The sequence below is a fragment of the Suricata suricatta genome, chromosome 2 (assembly GCF_006229205.1).
Source record: "Suricata suricatta isolate VVHF042 chromosome 2, meerkat_22Aug2017_6uvM2_HiC, whole genome shotgun sequence".
NCBI lineage: Eukaryota > Metazoa > Chordata > Mammalia > Carnivora > Herpestidae > Suricata > Suricata suricatta.
In genome coordinates, this window is record NC_043701.1 from 17,853,743 (window position 1) to 17,877,337 (window position 23,595).

The 23,595-nt window shown below is 40.3% G+C and overlaps 1 protein-coding gene across 5 annotated transcripts in view; it reads right to left on the minus strand.

The window, feature by feature from the left end:
- The window catches only part of CALD1 (caldesmon 1), a 184,350-nt gene extending 161,150 nt beyond the window's left edge, over nucleotides 1-23,200 (minus strand). For 3 of the 5 annotated variants that reach the window (XM_029923041.1, XM_029923040.1, XM_029923038.1), the window contains exon 1: nucleotides 22,894-23,200. The gene's annotated coding sequence lies outside the window, so the exon portion shown is untranslated. The remainder of the gene's footprint in view (nucleotides 1-22,893) is intronic. The other 2 variants (XM_029923043.1, XM_029923042.1) reach the window with 1 other exon arrangement.
- Between the last annotated feature and the right edge of the window lie 395 nt (nucleotides 23,201-23,595).

Here is a 23,595-nt window from a genome sequence, read left to right on the forward strand (position 1 = left end):
GGCAAACTCTGCATTCAGAAGAGTGCCATAAATCCAGAATTCTATTCAGGCCTCTGCCCACTTGATGAAAGATCTGAGCCTAGCTAGAAGGGAAGCTGATTCTGCAGTCAGAATACTGTAACATTTGCTCCAGAGTGAACCTTTTGCATAAGGTTCTTGCCAGAGCAAATAAAAGGATAAAGAGAGAACTTCCCCAAGTGTACAGAATGGGGTTTGTAATGTTTTTGTGCCTGCTAATAAACGTCTGCACATGTGAGGAATTTAGTCTCTGAGACTTGCTTCCATTAGAGCGTCCCACATGCTATTGAGGGTATCTGAAAGGAAGCAGTGCCTACGTCTAGTAATTGGAGACTATTGACATTCACCCCCAAGAGCCAGACAAATCAGCTTAGGTCATTTTATAATAACTAATTACTTTGGGAAGCCCAGGGGAGACCTTTTCTTCCTCCTCTCTCCCTTTCTTCAGCATTCCAGGGTTATTGACTGGGTAGGAGGGGAAGCTGTTCAAGAGCCACAGCTCTACAACTCTTAAGCCACTGGACTCTGGCTTGGGGACAGTGGTACAGGTGGGAGCCGAGCTTTGACTCAGTATGAGATAACATTTCAACTTTAAAATGAACATTTTACCTTCCTCAAGTTTAGGAGCTGGGCAAAGATGTAATTAAGAAACTCCTGTTCTCAGTGATAAAAGGGAGTTTGACACAGAACATCTAGAGGTACTGATAGATAAAAATAGTGTCATTTTGTCTCTATATTCTCAATGAATTGAGACTCCTCAATAAACCAGCCATGCTACGATGAAAAGAATTCTGTGTGGTTGAGCTAATGCTGTATACAGTCTGAGGTCTCCTATTCCTTCTAATCACTCCTATTTAAGAGATTGAGCATGGGAAAACAGAAAGAAGAACCAGTGGCTAGCTCTCTACTTGTACATAAACACAGAATATCACCTTTCTGAGGATTTGCCTCCCACCATAGCTACTGTCTCAGAGAGGGGCAAAAAATTACCTTTCAAAAAATATTCAAGCCTAGGGGGCACCTGGGTGTCTCAGTTGGTTGAGGGTCCAACTTTGGCTCAGGTCATGATCTCAAGGCTCATGATCCCCACATTGGGCTTATTGCTGTCAGCACAGAGCCCGCTTTGGATCTCCCGTGCCCTCACTGTCTGCCTCTTCCCTGCTTGTGCTCCCTCTCTCAAAAATAAATAAAAAAACAAACAAATAAATAAATACACACACACACATATATCAAGGCTAAATCTCTACTAGGCTAATTTAATTTTCCTCTAATAATGCAGACTGAATGAAGAAATAGGTGAAAATTTGAAAGCTGGAAAATAAGAAAAGGTATTGAGACATTCTAAAGCATTCGGTTTCACCTATCAGGTCAGAAGCCAGATTGTGGTTTAAAAATCAACAAAAACTAAAACTACCAGAAAAAAAAATTCCCCTTTGGCTAACATCCCAAAATTACCATTTGTTTAGTGACTTAAACAAACTGACACATACAGAAAAATAAATACTATAAACATTCTAAGGGGATAGCTTTTTATGGATAAAATTGATGGCTAAGAATTGATAACACACAAACAAACTTAGTCATTATAATGTTATAATGTACTCTGTGCTCTAAGAGACAAGAATCTCAAATCAATTGCATAAGATTTTTGCTTAACATGCTAAACTAAGCAGACCCGAGAAGTTCTTACTTTGCTCAAAGATATAAACGTTGCAGAAAAAAACAGGAAACCCATTTAGAAATACTTAGATGAGTTTGAAAACAAGAGAGAAACATCTTCAGATTACAAAATATCAAGGAAATTCAAAGACAGAGAGGTTAGCCTCAGTTAAACATGTGGAAGCATTCATGAGTAACATGACACAAAACTAACTGGGCTCCTACATAAAGCCAAGAGCTAGGCAGGAGGTGTTCCATCTATGAACAGGAATAGAAATATTCTATCCATGGTAAGCTACTAATGGGGAAGCAATCTATCAGCAAGGGGTTAACTCTGGGCTGAGGGGGGGGAATGTCCCTTTCTGTGTGAAGGAATGGGATCCAATCAGATTTTTATTGCCTCTGTCCCATATATGGACAGCCAGCCAGGGATCAACAGGATTCTGAGAAAAGAAGGAAAAACAGAATAACTGAAAATAGGAACACAAAGGAAACAAAATATAAGTGATGTTTCCAAGGAAATAAGAGATTAGGGAAAGAGATAAGATAAATAAGTGGGGTGCCTGGGTTGCTCAGTTGGTTAAGCATCTGACTCTTTTTTTTTTAATTTTTTATTTATTTTTGATACAGAGAGAGACAGAGCATGAGAGGAGGAGGCGCAGAGAGAGAGGGAGACACAGAACTGGAAGCAGGCTCCAGGCTCTGAGCTAGCTGTCAGCACAGAGCCCGACGCGGGGTTCGAACCCACGAACGTGAGATCTGACCTGAGCCGAAGTCGGAGGCTTAACCGATTGAGCCACCCAGGCACCCCGCATCTGACTCTTGATTTCAGCTCAGGTCATGACCTCACAGGTTGTAAGTTCGAGCCCCACATAAGGCTCTGTCCAGACAGCATTGAGCCTGCTTGGATGCTCTCTCTGTCCCCCTCTTGCCCCGCCCCCCCCCTCTCTCTCTCAAAATAAATAAACATTTTTAAAAAGAAAAATAAGAAAGCTATTGTATTTCTTTTTTTAATTTTTTAAATGTTTATTTATTTTTGAGACAGAGCACAAGCGGGGAAGGGGCAAAGAGAGAGGGAGATAGAATCTGAAGCAGGCTCCAGGCTCTGAGCTGTCAGCACAGAGCCCTATGTGGGGCTCGAACTCACAAACCCTGAGATCATGACCTGAGCCAAGTCAACTTTGAGTCAACTTTGAACCATTCAACTGACTGAGCTACCCAGGCGCCCCACAGAGAGCTATTGTATTTCTAAAAAAGGATCAGGATATTATAAAAGAAACACTTAAAGTGACAACAAATTCTTGGGAATTCAAATTATTGTAGCTTAACACAGTGAATATAAAGCTAAAATTAAAGAAATTCCCAGTTATTAAATGAAGATATAGAAAAGTAGAAAATATTTGAGAAAATATAAAATTAGAGGATTAACTGAGGAAATCCAGAAGAGAAAGAGAAATAATGAAAAGGCATTATTACCAAAATGACATAAGAAAACATCCCATAACTAAAAGATGTTTTTTTCTAGATTGAACTAAGTGCTCATGAGAACAAATACAAATTCAAATGACACTAGGGCCCATGTCATGAAAATTCAGAATATTGAAAATAAAAAGAAGTTCCTAAATTCTTTCATAGAGGAAAAAAAATCTGCCAGCATATAAATATTTGAGAATCAAAATGGTATCAGACTTGCTAAGATCAACATTGATGATTTAGAAGACAATGTAGACATACTTTGATAAGTTTTAGGGAAAATGATTTCCAGCCTAGAATTCTATGCCCAACCTAATAATCAATCAAGTATAAAATAAATCAAAGACACTTACAAAATTGTGTCTCCTCTGCACTCATGTGCTGAAAACTCCCAAATGCTCTTCTCCATGAAAACAAGAGAATAAAGAGGAAGAATGGGATCTAGAAAGCAGAGGATTCCAATTTCATCCCACGTGTAAAGGAAATTCCTTTCAATCCTTGGAAGGAAATTCCTAAGATGACTGTGAAGTAAAGATTTAGAACAATTAACTGTGCAACAAATCTAGAAAATTCCAAGATGTTTCCAGGAAGGATATCTTTCAAGAAAAAAAAAAAAAAGACAAACACCTGATGTATTTGACTATATAGAAAAGGGCTCAACATTCACATTAGTGATAGAACACTAATCAGGTAAAAGAAATAGAGTAATTGTTATATCACGATGGGAAGAGGGTAACGATAGTAGTCTAAGAAATTAAATGTAATTATAGTATACTATTTGGTCAGCTAGAAGCAACATTTAAACAGCCATAATGATGCTGGAAGGGTGAGGAATATGGTGTCTATTTCTGTAGTTTCTCTTCTGTCTCATAGATTTGTCTATTCTTATACCAATATCAAACTGTCTTGATAACAGTGGCTTTATTAATGTTAGATATTACCTGTTAACTTCCTACAACTGGAGATAAAGATTTAGCACTTTTGTGCTATAGGTTATTCACATTTTCAAATAATATGTTCAGCATGTTTTGTATAATAAATACACTACACAGGACCTAGAACTTCTGGAAAGCCAGAGATAACTGCATATTCATTGTATTTTTAAAAATTAATAATAAATCAATTGCTTGAAACTTGCTGTCTGAAGCTTGAAGAAAAATATATTGAACAAATTACTTGAAAATGTAACTAACATTGTTTAAAGTTAAGTTTATCCTATGTTTTCAGACTTTTTGGAAAGCCTATATATCCTTAATCATGATAAATATAATGGATTAATCTCATATAGCAAATGATAAAAATCTATGAGAATATTTATAATTGCATATATGCTATTTATGAAATATCTACTTTAAAATAATTATAAAGAAATATTGAAAATGGAAGTTTTAAAATTTATAAAGTTTAATAAGTAATAAAAGATGTAGTATCAATATTAGTAGAAGACAAAAGAGAATTTAAGGAGCATTGATGAAAAGAATACTTCACCAGGAAGATGAAAAATCATGAAGATTTAAAAAATCATGAACTTATATGTATCAAACAACATAGCCTTGAAACATATGACTAATTTTAACAGCAACAATGACTAACTTTGTAAGGACAAATGGACAGATTCACAATGTCTATAGGAGATACGGGCATTAACTTCCTTGGAAATTAATAGATTCAGAAACTTTTAAAAAGTATCTGCATTTTGCCAAATTAATCTTTTTATGGCCCGGACTTTCTGTACCATTAAATAGGATATTTGCCTCTTTAGTTTAACTAATTCCACTCTTTTTCATATTTTCTCTCGTATTGTTTTTTTAACCCCACTTTTCTATTCATTTTCATCCTTTTTGCCCTTTCCTATCAGATGCTGAGAGCTTTTATAAATATTTATGAACTGTTCCTTGTCTTTCCTGATAAAGAAAAACACATAAACACCATTTTCATCTATTCATAATCTATTTCCTCTATATGTGAACTGGAATGACTGTCTGATCACTGGGATGGTATTTGCTACCAAGTCTTTTTTAAATACTAAATGGTGCATTTTTTCACATTGTGTCCCAAGTGAAGCAGGTTCTCTTTATACACCAGAAGGCCAATCCAAATGACACATGTTTGCTTTATCAACCTCTATAAAAGTCTAGTGGAAATTTATATTGATTACATAATAAGAAACTCCATCCCTGGTACAACATGTTCTTTCAGCTGCCAAGCCACACCTGTAGAAATGCTAACTCACATCTGGGTCCATAAATCTGTTCTTTCTGATCCTCTGGAGACAGATTTTTATGTAAACTATATAGCTACATGTGGAACAGGAAAGACCAAAGCAAATGGCTAAATCTAGTAAACATTTCCACCCCAAGTCTTGAGTTATTACTCTTTTTCTTGACTTTGATGTCTTCCTATTTGGAAGCTGATCCAATCATTCATTTTATGAAAAGTATGTCTTAGCAGTTTTATTTATACTTAGATGATCATCTCAAAGTGCTGATATTGTTGTGCTTTAAGAAGGTGTTAAGAACTACCTTTGAGTCAAGAATATTAGTTTCACTAATTGATAAATGGTTTCCTCCAATTATTTTTTATATGAAGATACCAAGAAAGGTACCAACATTTCCTCATCATTATGTATTTTCATTTTTATTGATTTCATTGTATGTGTTATATCTCTACACAAAGCAGCTTTAAAAACAAACCAACTATAATGAATCAAAAAACTAGTTTCCTTGAAGGCAACTTATTTGTAATTACTATTTGAACTAAATTTAGTTCCCCCTCTCCAAAAAGTGATTTGTCAGTAAAAACACATTAAGGAAGTAACCGTGATAGAACAGACAATAATGATCCTCATGAGGGAAAGTTATAAAGCCACAAATCCAAACGACAGTAGAGCTAGAAGAGACCATATTTAGTTCAACCCCTTCATTATAAGAATTGATGTCTCAGAAGGTTGAGTCACCTCCCTGATGTCATCAAGTTGCTCAAAGGCAGAAACTGAATTTAACAGATTCTTTCTGCTATTATCTGGTGCTAACTCATATTTCAAAGGAAGTTTGGGAGCTTAGAATATGGGAGGCTATTACTGAGATGATTTCTATAAAGCAAGCCCCTCCATAATTTATATATTTTTTAAATGTTTTTTAATGTTTTTTATTTATTTTTCAGAGACAGAGAGAGACAGCATGAGCAGGGGAGGGTCAGAGAGAGAGGGAAACACAGAATCCGAAACAGGCTCCAGGCTCTGAGCTAGCTGTCAGCACAGAGCCCGACGCAGGGCTCGAACCCACAAACCGTGAGATCATGACCTGAGCCGAAGCCGGACACTTAACCAACTGAGCCACCCAGGCGCCCCCATTATTTATATTTTAATAATATATATTTTTCATACTATTTTGATATTTTTAAATTGCCAACATGTATAGATTTCAAGATTTGGGGGAACACAGATAAGGGCTTTTATTCTCCTTTGTTAGTGTCAAAGCTCTTACAAGTAGCTATGGTATGATGCAACTTAAGAGCAGAATTTCAGCAATTCAACAGCCAGGCAACCCTTTTACGTTAATGCTTCGTCTAAAACTGTGGAGTAGCACTGTAGGTGCTGCTAGACACGACCATCTGCTTGGGATGGCCAGCTTCAGTGACAGCAGCACTAGGGTTCCAACATCTGGCATCAGTGTGGAGCAGGCTGAGGACTCTGCTAATGGTCTCAAGGGACACAAACCAGAGACCAGAGGAAGCCCAGGATGTTTCAGGTGGAAAGTCCTCAGGAGACTGCTGGTCCAGACGGCATATGTTCAAGAAAAGAATTTGTTTATGCAATTTTCACTGAAGTATTATGAGTTCCACCAAGATCTCCATGAAGTATGTATTACATTTTTACCATATTAAACATTATTCTGCTTTAAGGGACTTAAAAAAATAAATAAAGGACATCAGGCAAACCTTAAGGCAATTCAAATAAAGTATGGAGTTGTGTTAATAATGCCATCGATATTATTTCATTAGTTGTGACAAATGTGCATGGTAACATTTAAAATTTAGGAAACTGGGTGTGGGCATACCAGAACCCTGTAATATTCTTGCAACTCTTCTGTAAATCCAAAATGTATCCTAAAATAAAATTTTATTGTAAAAATAATAAAAATATACAATTTGACCCACCCGTATGATTGCCTGTGCAAGCCTGGCCCCAAGCACACTTGGTAGGATCAAATACGCTTTTCTTCCACTCTTCCTCTTAGTTTCTTAGAGCATTCCTAAACTTTAATGTATATGGCTATAGATAGTATAATGAAAGACATTACAAAGCACAGCACTTTCATATAAGTGATCTCATGTGTTAGAAATGTAAATGCTGATGAAAGACAATTTTAGTAAATCTGGGAGTGACATGATCCTTAGGTTTCAGATAAAGCTTACAAAAAAACTTTTCTGACTATACTGGAGAAAAAGTTCAAATTGAATGGTAATCTGTCCAAATGATCTTTTTCACCTTGGATTTTACCTACTAATTAAGGTAATTATCAATATAGCTTTTAAAGGTGAGGATGGAAAGGAATACGCTTGCCCCTGGAGCTAAAAACAAGCAAAAAAGGAAAGGCTGAAACTGGGGATGAAACAGCCCCAGAAAGAGTAATTTTTTGAAATCTCAAATTCTAAAGTTTGAATCGAGAGGAGTTTCCTGTATGAATAGATGACTTGGATCTTCAAAAAAAAAATCCCAACTAGCAAAAGCCTTCATATTTCTAAGGAAAAATAAAAGAAAACCATGTTTTAAAGATCTTTTGCCACCTTAAACACCTTTACATTAAAGATCTCACTGCTCCCTAGCTGGGTGTTAGAAGGGAAAAGGCCGTTGTCAGTTTATACTTGGGAAGCTGGAGACACGAGGAGTCTGTTCAAAGTCATGCAGGCTATCAGCTGTGCACATAAGCCAGGAACTGGGGCCACTTTTCTATCAGACCACCACCTGGAACCTGGGGCCCCCACAAAATATGAAAGCCAAGATTCAAAAACTTGAACCTCACTGCAAATACTCTCAGGAAAAATAGCCAGCAAGCTAAAAACTACTCCCAATAGAAAGAGTTATTGTTTTATTTTAACAGCATAAGAACAGAAATATAGAAAAGTATGAAAGTTAAAACAAAGTCTTAACCTCCCACACTTCTCATTTCCTCAAACACAGGTGGGTCTGCAGTTCCAGGCTGGCTGATATAATCACTCTGTCCAGTTTTAGGGCAATAGAGAGCTCTTTGAGTAGATATTTCCATTCTACCACTACTGTAACTATATACCTATCCTGCAGAATGTGGTTAAAGTATTGTGATTTTTCCTCTTCTTATCTTTTTAAGTCTTTTTAAAAGGATCTATCAAGGGGCGCCTGGGTGGCTCAGTCAGTCAAGCATCCAGCTTCGGCTCAGGTGGTGATCTCGCGGTTCGTGAGTTCGAGCCCTGCGTCAGTCTCTATGCTGACAGCTCAGAGCCTGGAGCCTGCTTCAGATTCTGTGTCTCCCTCCTTCTCTGACCCTCCCCTGCTCACGTTGTCTCTCTCTCTCTCTCTCTCTCTCTCTCAAAAATAAATAAAACATTAAAAAAATTTTTTTAAGTATCTATCTAAGCAACAGAAGCATGAGGCCATCATGGCTAAAGCATATGGCTATCAACAGCAGAACATTTCCAAATGTAAAAATCTCAACAGGAAAAGAAACAAAAAATAGAAGGAGGAGAAAGAGGAAGAGGGGAAGGAGGAGAAGGAAGGCGAAGAAGAAAAAAGGAGGATGACAAAGAAGGGAAGGGAAAGAGGAAGAGGGTCAGAAGTTAGGAAGGAGAAAACGTTAATAAAATCCTTACTTCCTTCCATAAAGTATCTTCTTTCATTGTTTTTCCCCTTATTCTTTAATTTTTAAGAGAGAGAAAAATTATAGTCAAAACCCTAAGGAAAGTAAGTAGATTAAAAGGAGAATAGCTGTTTCCAGCTGACATAATGCTGTAACTGGCAAGTTTTTCAGGTATCTATGGATTGGTTTCCAGTAATTTACAAGAGGACAATGTTCTGCCTTTCTCATTTTAGAATTGAGAAGGAGGCTCAGGCCTTCCTTGCGTGACCTAAACTGATAACTGAAGTTATTTTTCAGAATGAGCCATAAGCTGCACGTGACTGAAACATAAAGCGAACTACACTTGAAAGGGACTTGAGCCAATGTCTATTCTATATTTTTGCCTTGAAGTTTATTTCTACAGATGTTAAACCTACAGCAGCCTTGCTAGGCCTTTGGTACATATATTTTAGAAGCAAAAATACCCCAAATTACTGAAGGAATAATGAAGGCAACAAACAGCTTTGATTCTCATTTCCTCTTCAATTTTCAGGCCATAAATTTTCAGCTCTAATTGTATACATGCACACATATCAGAAACATGTCATGTAAGACGCCAGACACATACACAGAACATGTCTACATAACAATTCTAGGCACAGCTGCTTACATGGTGTAGAGACTGTGCTAATTTCTGGGCAAAGGCGCTGACGTGGTGGACAGTCCAGTAAAAGCTCATCTGCCACCCGCAGCAGCTTGTAACCTTTGACGGTGGTGGTGGTTGTCTACGTATGTGCTCAGACATTCAGGAAATCTGTCCCGCATGTATAATGGCACACAAAGTGGCCTCCCTGAGAGGCAGTCAAAACTGTACGAAAACAAAAGAGATAAAGGGAGAAGAAGAACTCAAGACCCAGAGAGAAGAGACTAGGTGATAAGGAAAAATAGAACCACACACTTGAGTTTTTTGGGGTGGAAATAAAAAGAAGAATAGGAACACTTTTTTTTTCTCACAAAAACAGAAGCAGTGGTTGCTAGGTGAAATGAGGTCTGTGGAATCCGAAAACTACACCATAGTCAGGATAGTTCTCCGTCTGAGTTTGCCTGGGACAAGTCTCCACTTACGACTGTTATTTTAAGGAAATTATTAATAGCTCCGCCTTTTCCCTATCGGAAATGTTCTGGTCTGGTTTGGATAATAAATGGCATTGTCACCCTCTTATCTGCCACCTCTGGCCTAAGACAGGGTGTAGCCACAAGACTGAAACTAGGAAATGGAACCACGGAGAGCTTTTAAAAAGGGGCAGAGAGAAACAATGGCTGAAGAAAAAAGGTATTAGGAGACAAGGTGTAATGCATGGGCAACTGGTAATTGACTATGCCAAACACGGATAAGCTAAGGAAGAGTATTGAGAGGAAAGGTATATAAAAACTTCCGAATGAATGCAGAAGAGACAGAAGAAAACAAAGACAACAGACAAATGATTCAGAGCACAAATATGTGTAAGCTTCTAATATTTTCCCTTGTATATGGGGATTCATGATTATGATCAGCATGTATAAAAATGACTGCAAAGGGCCATCCTTTGCCTTCCATCCTGCACAGGCACACAAAGTCCTGTCTGTCGCTGCCTCCCAGTCAGCTGCTCCAAAGCTGCTTACATCCTGCTAGAGCTCTGCCTCTCAGACTCACAGGCTGCTTTAGCCAAGCCTTCCCACCAAGCCCCCTCCCCGACTTCTGATGGCTGCATACCAGACTGTCTGCCACAGTGGTTTCACAGGCTTCCACAGATAGGCCACAGTATGTGAAGCTGCATTTCAGTGCGTCATTTCAGAGACCTCTTTTGACTTTTTACTGGATCAGAATTCTGTATTGCAAAAGGCAGTAAGTAAATGTCAAGAGCAAGTTCAAAAGGCCAAGTGATTTCTAGCTGAGCAACTCCTAGACCCAGAGGGTAGATGGAATACCACCAGCAATAGGGTCTTTGGCATTCAGAGGTTCAGAAAATACTTTGTAAGGATACTCACCACCATTTTGAACTAGAGCATGTTATGGGTTGAATTGTGCCACTCTCAAAATTCTAATTTTGAAGTCCTAACCCCATAAGCATGTGACCTTATTTGGAGACAGGGTCCTTACAGAGGTAATCAAGTTAAAATCGGGTCATCAGAATAGGCCCTAATCCAATATGGCTGGTGTCTTTTAAGAGGAGGACACTTGGGCCCAGATATACATACAGCAAGAATGCTTGTGAACATGAAGACATCCATCTACAAGCCAAGAAGAGAAGCCTGGAACAAGTCCTCCCCTCAGAGCTCTCAGAAGGACTGACACTGCTGACACCTTGAGATTAGAACGGAGGCCTCCACAGCTGTGGGACAGGGAAGTTTCATTGTGGAAGCCATGTGGTGTGTGGTGCTTTGTTCAGCAGCCCCAAGGCACTGATGTCTCAGAAGCAGTCTGCTCAAAGATGGGAGCGAGGAAAAGCTGACCAGACTTTTTAGTGTCTTCCTCTCCCTGAGAAGATGAAGCAATGCTTCTCTGAGTTATCTAAAAGAAGGGGCACTTCCTGTGGTAAGACTGGACTGGCTGATCCTTAAGAAATAATTTCAATTGCTCATGCCTCAGTTTCTCCTTCCATGAAGTTAGTTACAGAGCTTGTGTTCTGACATCCCCAGTATGATTGAGTATTAAGGCAAAGAGTGATCACACTAATATTCTGAGTCTGAGGCAGGAAGATCAAACCTACATGTGGAGACTTATTAATAAGTACTACATCCGACAGTGGCCGACCAGGTGAGTGGATTCTAACTTACTGAGTCAACTTGTGTAGAAAGGTACAGCCCCTGACTTCCCACCTGATCCTCACAGAATCAGCTCTATCTTGGCCTTTTGAATATCTAACTTTGACATAATACAAAACTAAAATGACTCATATATTTGGATAAAGAGTTTCATCTTTCAGTACATAATTCCAGAATATTTCCCCTGAATCAGGGAAAAGGGTGTAACTTGCTTGTTGAACTATCTCTGCTACCAGAAAAGAAAAACAAAAATATTACAGCAGGCTTTTTTTTTTTTTTTGAACTGCAATAGGCCTAGATTCTCATCCTGTCTCTCACTCGAATTATCTCTTGAGTCACTAGTGAGAGAAATGGCGTTTAGCCCTGCTTCCTTATATGGCAGGGAATGACAACGTGCTTGTCTATTTGAACTGCAGTGTGGCTCTCTGACAGATTATAATGATTGGTTATGGAAACCTCCTGCTCTGGTCTCCATCGTATCCCTGAGGAAAGACACAGAACAGACAGCTGCTGTAAGGAAATGGAAAGGGTTGGATTCAGGGAGTGGCACTGAATCTGGCTCTGCCATTTGCCAGCTGTGTGACTTTGGGCAAGTTCTTTAATTTATTTTACTGCCCTGAGGTGGTTATCTTGGACTAGTAGTGCCTGTCACTTAGCAAGTGTGCCAGCAACATATCTGAATGAAATAGCTTATCTTCTTAACTATCTCTAACCTATAAGGGCTAGCGATAACTATCCATCATCCATTTTTATTCACTGTCCCTCCCAAATTCAGTATTTTTTCTCCAGATAAGTCTCAGTTGTCTCTTCTGTCTCTCATTCTTTCCTTGCTCTTCCCTCTCATTCCAGGTCAAAAATTTAACTAGAGGCACTTGGGTGGCTCAGTCGGTTAAGAATCGGACTTTGGTTCAGATCATGTTCTCATAGCTCATGGGTTTGAATCCCGTGTTGGGCTCTGTGCTGACAGCTCAGAGCCTGGTGCCTGCTTTGGATTCTGAGTCTCCCTCTCTCTCTGCCCCTCCCCCATTTGCACTCTGTCTGTCTTTCTCTCTCAAAAATAAATAAACATTTAAAAAATTAAACAAAACAAACTTAACTAGAACCTACTAAACCATCCAGCCTTGGGAATAATAAATCCCGTTAGCCATACCAGATAAATATGGTTTAGAATATTAAAGGCAGCACACATTCAACGATAACGGTACAGAAGAAAACTCTGTGGCTGAAAGGAGTGGTGGAGGTTGTCTGCTTCTGCAGAGCAGGGCTGTGCAAGCTCCAGAGACAGATTGATCTGGTTAGAAAGTGCTTATGCTGACCTGAAATAGGGCTTCCTATAACTGATATCTCCTGGTCCTAGTCCTACCCAATGGAGAGCCTGACATGAAAGAAGTTGGCTGCTTCTGCTCCATTCACACAATGGCCATGGAGTAGCCAACCTGGGAGAGTGTGGCTTGGAGCATGGGAACTAATGAGGGTCTATGCCTATAGATCGGCTCACAGGAAGTCATAGCTGATAGCTGATGATTTTTAGTTCAGTGCCCGCATGTGCAAAGCAGTTTATTTCTAATCCTTATAATTGGAGGAATAATTATCCCCTTCTTGTAGGTGAACAGTCTAGAAAACAGTAAATTTGAGATGTAAACTCAAGTTATCTGGATTCCAAAGTCTGTTCTCAAATAGGTCACACCTCTGGAGCCATACAAACCAGGGGTCTCCATCACTGGAGTAATTAGCAACAGGCAGCACAGCATTGTGGACCATGGAGCCAGATTATCCAGGTTCAAATCCTGGCTCTGCCACTTACTGGTTGTGGACCTTAGACATATTACTTAGCCTAACTGTAGCTTAGTTTCCTTATCTGTATGGAGATTCCTTGTTTTATTTTTTATCTAATAAACATTTATATGCTACTTAGCATGTGCCAGGCACTGTTCTAAGCACTCAGTAATCACAAAGTTAGAGAGGAATCAATGAGTTCAAATGTGAATACTGGCTTCAGCTTTCTTTATCAGTAAGCAATTATGGACATTTATTTCTTTACTCATTAACTCTTTTCTATGTGTAGGGTGAGGCACTTTTTTAGTTTCAAGTCACAGCACTGAAAAACCCAGACAAAGTCTCTGATTCATGGTGCTTATGTTCTAGAGCATAAGAAATAATCAACGAACAAATAATGCAATGCATAATGATGCAATCGGAAGCATACATCATGACTCTGCGTGCAACGAAGTAGCGGAGGTATTCTGACTGGCTCCCTCGTGCAGAGCCTAATTTTATCAACTTGATACCTTAGGTGTATTCCTCCGTGTTTCACAACAAGCTCTGGGAGGTGAAGGGAGAGGAGGGGAGTCTGATTTGTAGCATTTGCTCATTTCAGAGGTGTTCTTCCATCATACAGATACAATAAATGGAACTAACTTCCAGATCACAGATAATAATAAAGCACAAGGAAATTATTAGGGAGGAATTAGTTTTGAGTGTTTGTTACCTTGGTTTTTAATATAATTAATTATACATTTATCTAATTTAACTTCTAATGATGACTAGTTTAACAGCTGGTTCTCAAAATCTTGAAAATTTAACAATTGGCCTTTGAGAACTAGTATGAGCTGGTTTCCCATACTACTGTGTAGGGTGTATGGAGAGGGGGGAGAGTGTCAGAGGGACATGAGACCGAGTCAGTGTGGTGTCATTATGCATGTGGATCCCAATCGAATTCCTTGCTCTTCTCCAGTGAGCCCTGCCTTCACGTACACAGTGAAGCCCTGCTCTGAAAACCTGTCTCGGTACAAATACAGCAGCAATTCTGGCGTTCCCACTGGACCAAGTTACTCATGCAGAGATACTTTTAGCTCCACAACCCTCAGGGAATATAATTCCTGTCCTTGGTGCTCTGAATACGGTAGAGTCTTCTGCACAAATTACACCTTCAGGATGTAATTCCTTACTGTTGACCCTGGAGGTGGATTTTCAGTTCTGCAAAAGCATTTGCCTGACGCCTCTTGTCTCTTAGGGCTCAGATGCTTCTGAAAGGGCCATCCACAGAAGCGCCTAAACCAGAGGCTGTGATGGCCCTGGCCTCAGAGGAGATGCAGGGGTAGGGTGGAGGAAGCTTCTTCCCTCTTCCGCTCAGAATTTGTACATTCCTCACCACAAGGCTGAGGACAGAGAAAAACATCTTCTGTTTTTCCTGGTAAGTTAAATATCTAAAGTAATCTAAATAAACATCCTAAGGACAGAAATACGTAGAGAGAAAATTTTTCCTCAATTCACCCCTCCCCCAAACCCTAAATTTCACTTAGTAATGGTGGCTGGAACAGGAAGTAGAAATACCATGAGAAATTTTATTCGTGCCACATTTCCAATGCTTTACAAAAGCAACTGGAAATCTCATCAGAAAACTTGACCTTACAGGGTTGATAGCTTTGCGCCCAAACCGAGAGAGTATGGGAAGCCGGAGGAATTTTCAGATAAATATTCTAGCTCATGCAAAGAGACTCTTTGGGAAAACTGATTATTTGGAATATACAGCTGTAACTTTCAGAAGTAAATTATTTGAAACTAAACAACTAGGCTTCTGAGGAATAAGTTACTCCACACATCTACTATAAATTATTTTAAGCATATATGTACAGAACTGTTTCTGAGCCGGGGATTTTAGCAGACACCAGAGAGTTTTTACAAACTACAGATGCTGGACCTTGCTCTAGACCCACTGAATCACAATCTCCAGGGGATGGGACTCAAGGATGTATGTTTTCAAAAAGGCCTACAGTTGATCCTGATTAAGATGCTAGTTAAGATCTACTGAACTACAGACCATAGGCAAATCAGGCTGCAATGTATAATTCAAATCCATGAACTGTTAAAATAGGACATTCTCTCTTGCTTCTTTCAGGAGAGGCAATCCGGTAGACTGAAATGGTTAGCAGTATGGGACTTAGGAGCTGTGTGTTTCAAAACTGCCTTTGCCACTAATTAACTGGGAGAATTTGGTCAAGTTACTTGGTTTGTTCTTTCATTCAATAGATATTGGGCCTCTGTGATATGCCAGGAACTAGGTATATGTTAATGAAAAAAAAAAAAGATGTTCTTGCCCTTATAAATCTTACTGACATTAATCAAAGAAACATACAGATGCATGTATAATTTTACTTGGTGTGGCTAGGCTTTAGTTTCTGATCTGGAAAATGAAAAATCACTGGTTCTTTTTTTTAAAGCATTTCTTCTTAAAATCATATATTTCTTGTCCCAACTTCCACATAATATACGTTTTAAGTTCACTAGCTGGGTAAGAAAATACAATACCATATGCTACTATGAATTCAGTAACTATTTTAAGTCAATTAACATTTTATCATCATAATGTATCTATATAATTAGAAAAATAGTACCACATATTATATAAGATGTATTATTTCCTCAGTTTGTCAAAAACATTTGCTGTATATATGGATTTGTTAACCTCTTGCAATAATTTTGTGGCCTCCCAGGGATTCAACGTGCAGAGTTAAGGAACCTACGGACCACATCAATGGTGTGAAATACACAGTACCTGAGTAGTAATGTCCCTTTTTTTCCACAACAGACATTACTGTCAATGGCAGCATCTGTTGCCTCCAGTGAGCCCAGGACTCAGCCTCAGAACCGTTTTCAATACACTGTTCCAAACGGTCCCTACCAATTGTTGGGAGCTGGCAAGCAGATGCACCCCCTCAGCTAAATGCCTCCTAAGATCCTGCCCAGCTTAAAAATATAGGATACATGTATTCAGTGCTGTTGTCTTGAGAAACACAAACACCTTCTCCCCTCTCCATATAAAAGTACTCCAAATATTTGAGGACATCCATGTGGCCCCTCATTTTCCTTCCTTTGGGATTTACAGCTCCAGATCCCTTATCTGTTCTTCATATTCCGTCCTCCTGACCCTCCTGGACCTCCTTTGACACTCATTCCAGGATGCAAATTTGTGAATACTTCTCTGAGGAACAAGCCAAGAGTAGAGCACATTGTTTTGGTTTGGTCTGGTTTTTTCACTTCCCGTGGCAGCCATCATACAGGTGTTCAGTGAATGAAAGATCACACTACAAACGTCGCTTAGCACTGAAACCTCCACTGACTGAGTACCCTAGCTTTGATGCATTAAGCTTATGAAGTTCTGTCACTTACATTGAGAGGTAATCGTTTTTATTTATTAGAATTATGAAGTCATTATTTATTGAATTTTAAAGATTGCCTTAGTTTTGGGGGAGCCATAGCACACCTATGACTCATATGAAGTTTCTTGCCAACAAAAACACTCAAGTATTTTTCTTTAGAATCTTTCTCAAATGGGTAATTCTTATTTTTTCAATTATCAGCAGTGCAAGCTTCCAAGCTAACTTCCCTTAAGATTGGTTCACTGGGCAATGCTTAAGTGGTCATCAAATACTGTATGACCTGGACACTGAATGTTTGCCTCTCCAGGAATTCAGTCACACAAAATTAGAATGACTTTCATTGGTAGCTGTTGGACATTTAAGCTAATTTACCTTCCGTGCCTTTCTCTTCTAAGTAAATGTCCACTGGCCTTTTTATTTTCCCCAAGGGTGATGAGGACTATTGCTCCAGACCCACTGGGAATTCATCCATAAGCACACCAGTAACCTCTGATACCTTCTCCTGCTCAGGGATTTGCCAAAGACAATAGTTATCAGCTGAACCAGTCAGGTCTCCTCTCTCTGAATCTGATCAGGAAGCACTGAAGGAATTTTCTAGCCTGCAGAACAACAGGAAGCAGCAGCCACGTGTGTTGCAGCTGAGTTACACTAACAGAAGCACAGAGACCTCTGCTGAGATACTTGGACCCACCTTGGTTTCAACCCCATTCTCTTTGAACCCTGATCCTATCGTGGCTTCTCTTCTTGATTTCCTTGCAATCCCATCCCTTTATTACTCCATATGTACCTTAGAATCCTGCCCCTTCCTTAAAGCTGCTGAAGCCTAGTAACTCTACTTATTCCGTGTTACCGTACTGCACACTGCCTTGGTAATCTAGCTCTTGGTTTTAAACCTCTGCCTGCCTTCTGATTTTTGCTGTTTTCTTTTTATTTAGTGGGCTGTGATTCACAAGTTAGTCCATTGTTATCCTTTATATCCACCCCCCGCCCCCATGGAACTAATGTCCTTAATGCTTCTGGCCCCTGGACCTCTTGGGCACTTTTCCCTGGTCCTGCCCATCTTTTAGCACACAAGTGATACCTGCCTAGTTCCGCAGGTTGAGACAAAGGAGATGGAATGTTATATGTGGGTGTGAAAGGAACTAATTATAAATTCCTATTTAGTATGTCCCTCTCCAAGTAAGATGATTTCCTTATAGCCAATGTTTTCATCTGTATATTCAAAAACAATGCCAGAAACCTCAGGAAATTAAAAAGCAATTTATCTTCAAGTTCTCCACCACTGAAATATCTATCTATATCTATATAGATAAATATATATATACACATATACATACACACATACTATATTTATATTTAAAGAAAAGCCATGTACTAAATGAGTGCTTACTAAGAATACTCAATTCATTTAAAATACCCCTCCTGCCAATATTTATTTTCCTCCAACTACTCCTTGACCGCTGCTTAGCACTCCTTTTATTAAGCTCTTGGTGCTCTCAGCATGCACGCCACTGGAGCCATTCCAGCCCCTACAAGCTCCCCACGGAAAACTGCTTCTCCAGAGATGATCTCCTTTTCTTTGAAATGGAGGTCATATGAAGTCATCTCCTTCTATGTAACTGTGTATTTACACCGTCCTTTCTTCCTTCAAAAAGCCTTGCAAACAGGAAGGGACACCTCAACTCATGCTCTGTTCTCATCCACCCTTATCTCCAATGGAAATCAAGACCTTACCTCACTCTCCAACCCAACCTTCCCAGGCTCATGGCTTCTCACCTGCCAATCTCAAAAGGTGGGTTCACAAAGGACCTCGAGGGTTGAGTTTTTATCAAGTTTCAAAGGTATCCATGGCAACAAGGCAGGGAAGAACAACTGATAGGGCTGCCCCCTCACCTCTCCTGCATGCCCATAGCCATCCCTTCCCTCCCGCCCTCCTCCCACAGTCACTCACTGAAAGCCAAAGATGAGTTTGGAGGTGAAAAGTAGAGTGACTCTTTTCCACAGAGACTGCTCCAACATCTACTCTGGCTGCTCTAACTTCTCCGCGCTCTGCTTAAAAAATACTGAAGAGGTCTTCTCCTATCTTGACCCTTCTGCTGTTTTCTGGGCTTCCTCCTAAAGCTGGGGCATTGCAAATTGTCAGTGTTGAATCAGGAAAGCCCTTGTGTGGACTGGAGGCAGAGGAGCTAGGGAAGCTGGGAGTGAGAGAGGACTGGGGCTAGGGAAGTTAGGGAGGCCACCAGGGGTCAGTCACAAGAGAGCCAGCTGGGAATACTAAATATTGAGGGAAACAGAAGAAGAGGCTAGATCCATGGGGCAGTCTGGTCTCAATACCAACAGGAACCACAGCCAGGTGCTCCTCATTACCTCACCCTCTCTACGAGGCCCGGGCTTGACATGCTGGGATTAGTTCCATGCTTTTGGCTGGAGGCAGAGAAGCTGCCTCATTTACTAAGGCCTTTCTGTTGTCGGCACCTTGTCATTGGTCTTCTACTCAACTAGATCTTCAGGTTTCTAGATTCCTGGATAGGGCCTTGCACCACTGATGAACCATATTATTCTGCCTCCTGATACTTGTGTTCTCTTGGTCACTGATCACCAAGGCCAAAATTTATACAATACTGGGGTGGACCAGTATTCCAGGGACTCTGGGCTCAGGGTTCTAGAAAGCATTAAGACTCAGGAGGCGCCATTCAAGGGTCCTCAAATATGAGGAAGGAACAGATAATCAGGGATGCTAGGTAAGAAGTGGAGGGTACCAGTCAAGATGAACATAATGTCCAAAGGCCTCAGACTGCACATAGGTTGAAGCATATAGCCTACAGAAAAGAGGGGCAAACAGCCTCATCTCATTTGGACATCTTAACTACTATGTGAGGTAGGAGAAGCAGCTGAATGCCCATTCCACATATGAGGTCAAAGAGTTAATGGCTTCAGAGGTCTGGGCTATCTGAGAGGGAACTAGTGCTAGGACTGAGCTCTCATGGTGGTGCTCCTAAGTTAAGCCTGAGCTACAAGTATCTCCTTCAATTACCCAGGGATTCAGAACTGATGGGCATCTCTCTAAAGACAAACTTGGATTTGCTTCATAGATGAAGGACTTTCAGGAAGTATCTAATAGTTCTATTTTTAGGCTCTGAGAGAATTTACCCAGATAACTTATTTAAAGTCTGAAAATTCTTTGGCACATCTAACCTCCTCCTTAGGCCTACCATGTTATTTGCATACCACTTGGTCAGCATTTTCCCCTGACCCCCCACCACACCCTCATCCCAGCACATTTCCAAGACATGTGAGGGACCGCAAGCAGATGGGGATCAAGCTAATTTACATGCCCGTCTGTATGTCACTTTTCTGTCTTGCTAAGGAATCACTGATGAACAGCCATGCTACCACGAGGTTGTCTCCATGACAATTATGTGCATTTTTAAGAAAACACCTACTGAGGGGTGTCTGGGTGGCTCAGTCAGTTAAGTGTGTCTGACTCTTTGTTTTGGCTCAGGTCATGACCTCATGGTTCCTGGGATCAAGTGCCAGGTTGGGCTCTGTTGCTAATAGCTTGGGATTCTCTCTCTCTCTCTCTCTCTCTCTCTCTCTCTCTGCCCCTCCCCTGCTCCTACTCTCTCTTTCTCTCTTTTTCTCAAATAAATAAACTTAAAAAAGAAAAGAAAAGGCCTACTGAGGTGCATTTTAGGCTTATCAGACTACAGAATACCCAGGCTGGACTCAAGAACCTATACTATCTGTCACAGAGCAGGAAATCCTCAGACCAATCACAGAAGCCAATCACAATCGTTAATAGCCTCACCATCAGGACATGCATTTATGTATCTCCTTTAAATCCTTTATGCTGCAATTTGAACCTGGTCCTTCTCTTTAATGCAAGAATTCCGTATTTATTTAAAGAAATTTTTCGATCTGGATTGTTTAATTCATTCTATTTATTCCATTGGCTTTGAACAATGGAAACAACCCAGCATATTACCTATGGATCAATCCATTGTACATTCCTTGTGTGTACTGAGACCAATTTTTTATTAGTGACGCTTTGTTCCAGACCTTTGCCACTATATTTCTCTTTATTAAACAATTTTATTAGAATAATTTTTTTGCACTGCAGTTTCATTGTGCTCCGTTTACCTCCCCATTTGGGGAGATGTGTTCTAGCTAATATTCAACTGGAGGAAAGTAGCACAAAGAGCTGCCTCAAGTTCAGTACAAAGTAAAATATCAAATCCCCTTGCTCCCTCATATCCCTATAGGAAGTAGAACACTTATTTCAAAAAAAATGCCTTCTTGTGGTTGTTGGGGGATGGGGAGCACTTAAGGAAGAGAGGAGAGAGTGGTGGCAGCAAAGTTTGAACTTTCAGGGATTTGGAAATCTTGGTTTCAAACTGGAATTTATCCTCAAATCCGAAGATTATAGATTTCCTTCCAAACTGCATTCCCTACATGGTTTAGAGAACAGTTGAAAAAGAAATTGCTCTCCATATTTTGATCGACATTAAAAACACTGTGAAAATAGTTTGGAACTTGATCTCTTTGAGGGAAGGAGAATAATCAAACTATAGCTTTCGCTTGCAGCCCTTTCTCCCACACTTACTCCGAACTGTTCCGGGAAAATTCACAGGGAACTCTGTTCTCATATATCACTTCTAGGAGGAGAGAGGCATTCTCAAGAAAATTATCCCCAAACTTCTAAATACAAAGAGAAAAGATTATTTAATGAATCTCAACACAAAGCCATCTCACTAGACAGAATAAAATCAAATTGAGTCCGTTGTTTGGAGCTGGAAACCTTTGATATCCAGCTTTATTTAAAAATTATCAGACTTGCCCTTCTTGCCACATACCACCTAGTCCTCCCTCAAGCTCCAGCCATACATGCCTGGTTTTGCCAAACACATTAGACAGATTTTACTATTCCAGTTTACAAGTCCATCTGCAGAGCCCTGTTAACAGAAGGGATCTATGAATACCAAGTACTTTGTTCTCATCCACTTTTTTTGACCATGTATTACCACAGCACAAAAATTCCCCCACCCTTTACAATCGGCTCTTTCTAAAAGGAATTCCAGGCTACTACCAACTGGCTGCCTTGTACTACTGTTTAAGATGCCCAAATATGTCTGACTATCTTGAAACGAAAGCCTGCTTCTCCCTTTCTGGAACACACTTGCAAACTACATCTTTTCAAATTCTGTAGTCAGGGGCACACTTTCAAATAGAAAAATAAGATTTGTGAAGAAATAGTTTGGTAGGAGGTTAAATGTGATTTCTAAAAACACACCCACTAGCACATGCATTCTCTCTTTATTAGGTTTTATAGGAAACAGACCTTGGTAGGCATCTTCCTGTCTTGGCAAATATCAGATCAGTTACATTAACCCAACTGGTGCTAAATGCTCTTTCCACGAACTCTGACCTTATTTCCTTGCAGCTGGAGAAGTCCAGCTTTAAACACTGGTAGCAGAATAATATGTAAATTGCTTTGGTTAAGAACCATTACTTTTTGGCTTCTCATTAACCTAAAGAGTTGCTGTTTCTAAAGCAAAACCCCTTTAGCTCTCTAGTAATAAAAGATGCAGGCGTCTGACCACTGGTGTGGGCAGACTGGCAGGGCATGCCTGCTGACCCTGGCCTGTGGCTCTCAGGTAGAATCCGCATCGCACTCCCAAACAAAAGGCTTTCCTTATCAAGGTTGCCAGTGGTCCCGGAGTATAAGTCTCCTAGGTGATCCCTCCTTCCGTCCCAACTCCAAGAACAGAACTTGAAATCTCATCCTGTTTGTCTTCCGGGAACATCTGCAGGGCAGCAAAGCCCAGTCTGGCTCTGAGAATTTGCATGGTTTATTGGCTTTTACAATCTTGCATCTCCAGCTACCTTATGCAGGAATGCTGACTGAAACCCGGAGAAAGCCCCCAGACTCTCTGGAACAGATTAAAAGAAAGCCCTCGGTGGCTTACCTCGCAGGCTGCAACTTCTTCCTGGGGACTAAGTCGGAAAGGAAGGACTGATTTCTCCAGCAGGAGCACAGCAAGAGGGCAGGCAGGCAGGCAGCCTAATACACACTGCTCTATTCAATAAAACTCCAGACCGCCCTTCCTTAGCCCCTCCCAGAAGTCCATGCTAAGTGAACACATATCCCCTATGTTTACAGTCGGCAGTCGGCAGTCGGTGGTATGCATTGTCCTGTAGTTTTTCTAATAGGCAGCCAATGACGACACCCCGGCCGAGGTGGATGCAGCCTGCCTGTGGAGATGCCTGTCATTCCCTAGGCATGCTCAGGAAATCACTCATCAGAAAAACCAAGACCTAAAAAGCTCTGAAACTGCGTGCAGGCTGCCAAAACCAGCCAGCTACATGCCCTTTTTTGGTTATCCTTAGCAGGGCCTCTGGAAGTGAATCCATTGTCAGGCACAATCATAAGAAATGTTAATCTTGGAGAAAGAGGCTGTCTTGTAGAACACAAATGCAACTTTAAAAAGAAAGCACAGTCTATGAAACAAGAAGTTAACAGTCCATATGTTTAGGGGGGTGGGGGTGGGGAAGGCTTTTTGATCAAGGGAGCCTTCATAGCATATTTCTTTTAAAAGTAGCCGTGTATACAAAATTAAATTAAGTTGTTCTACAATTTTAAAGCCTGCAATGGCCAGGACCCAGGCCTG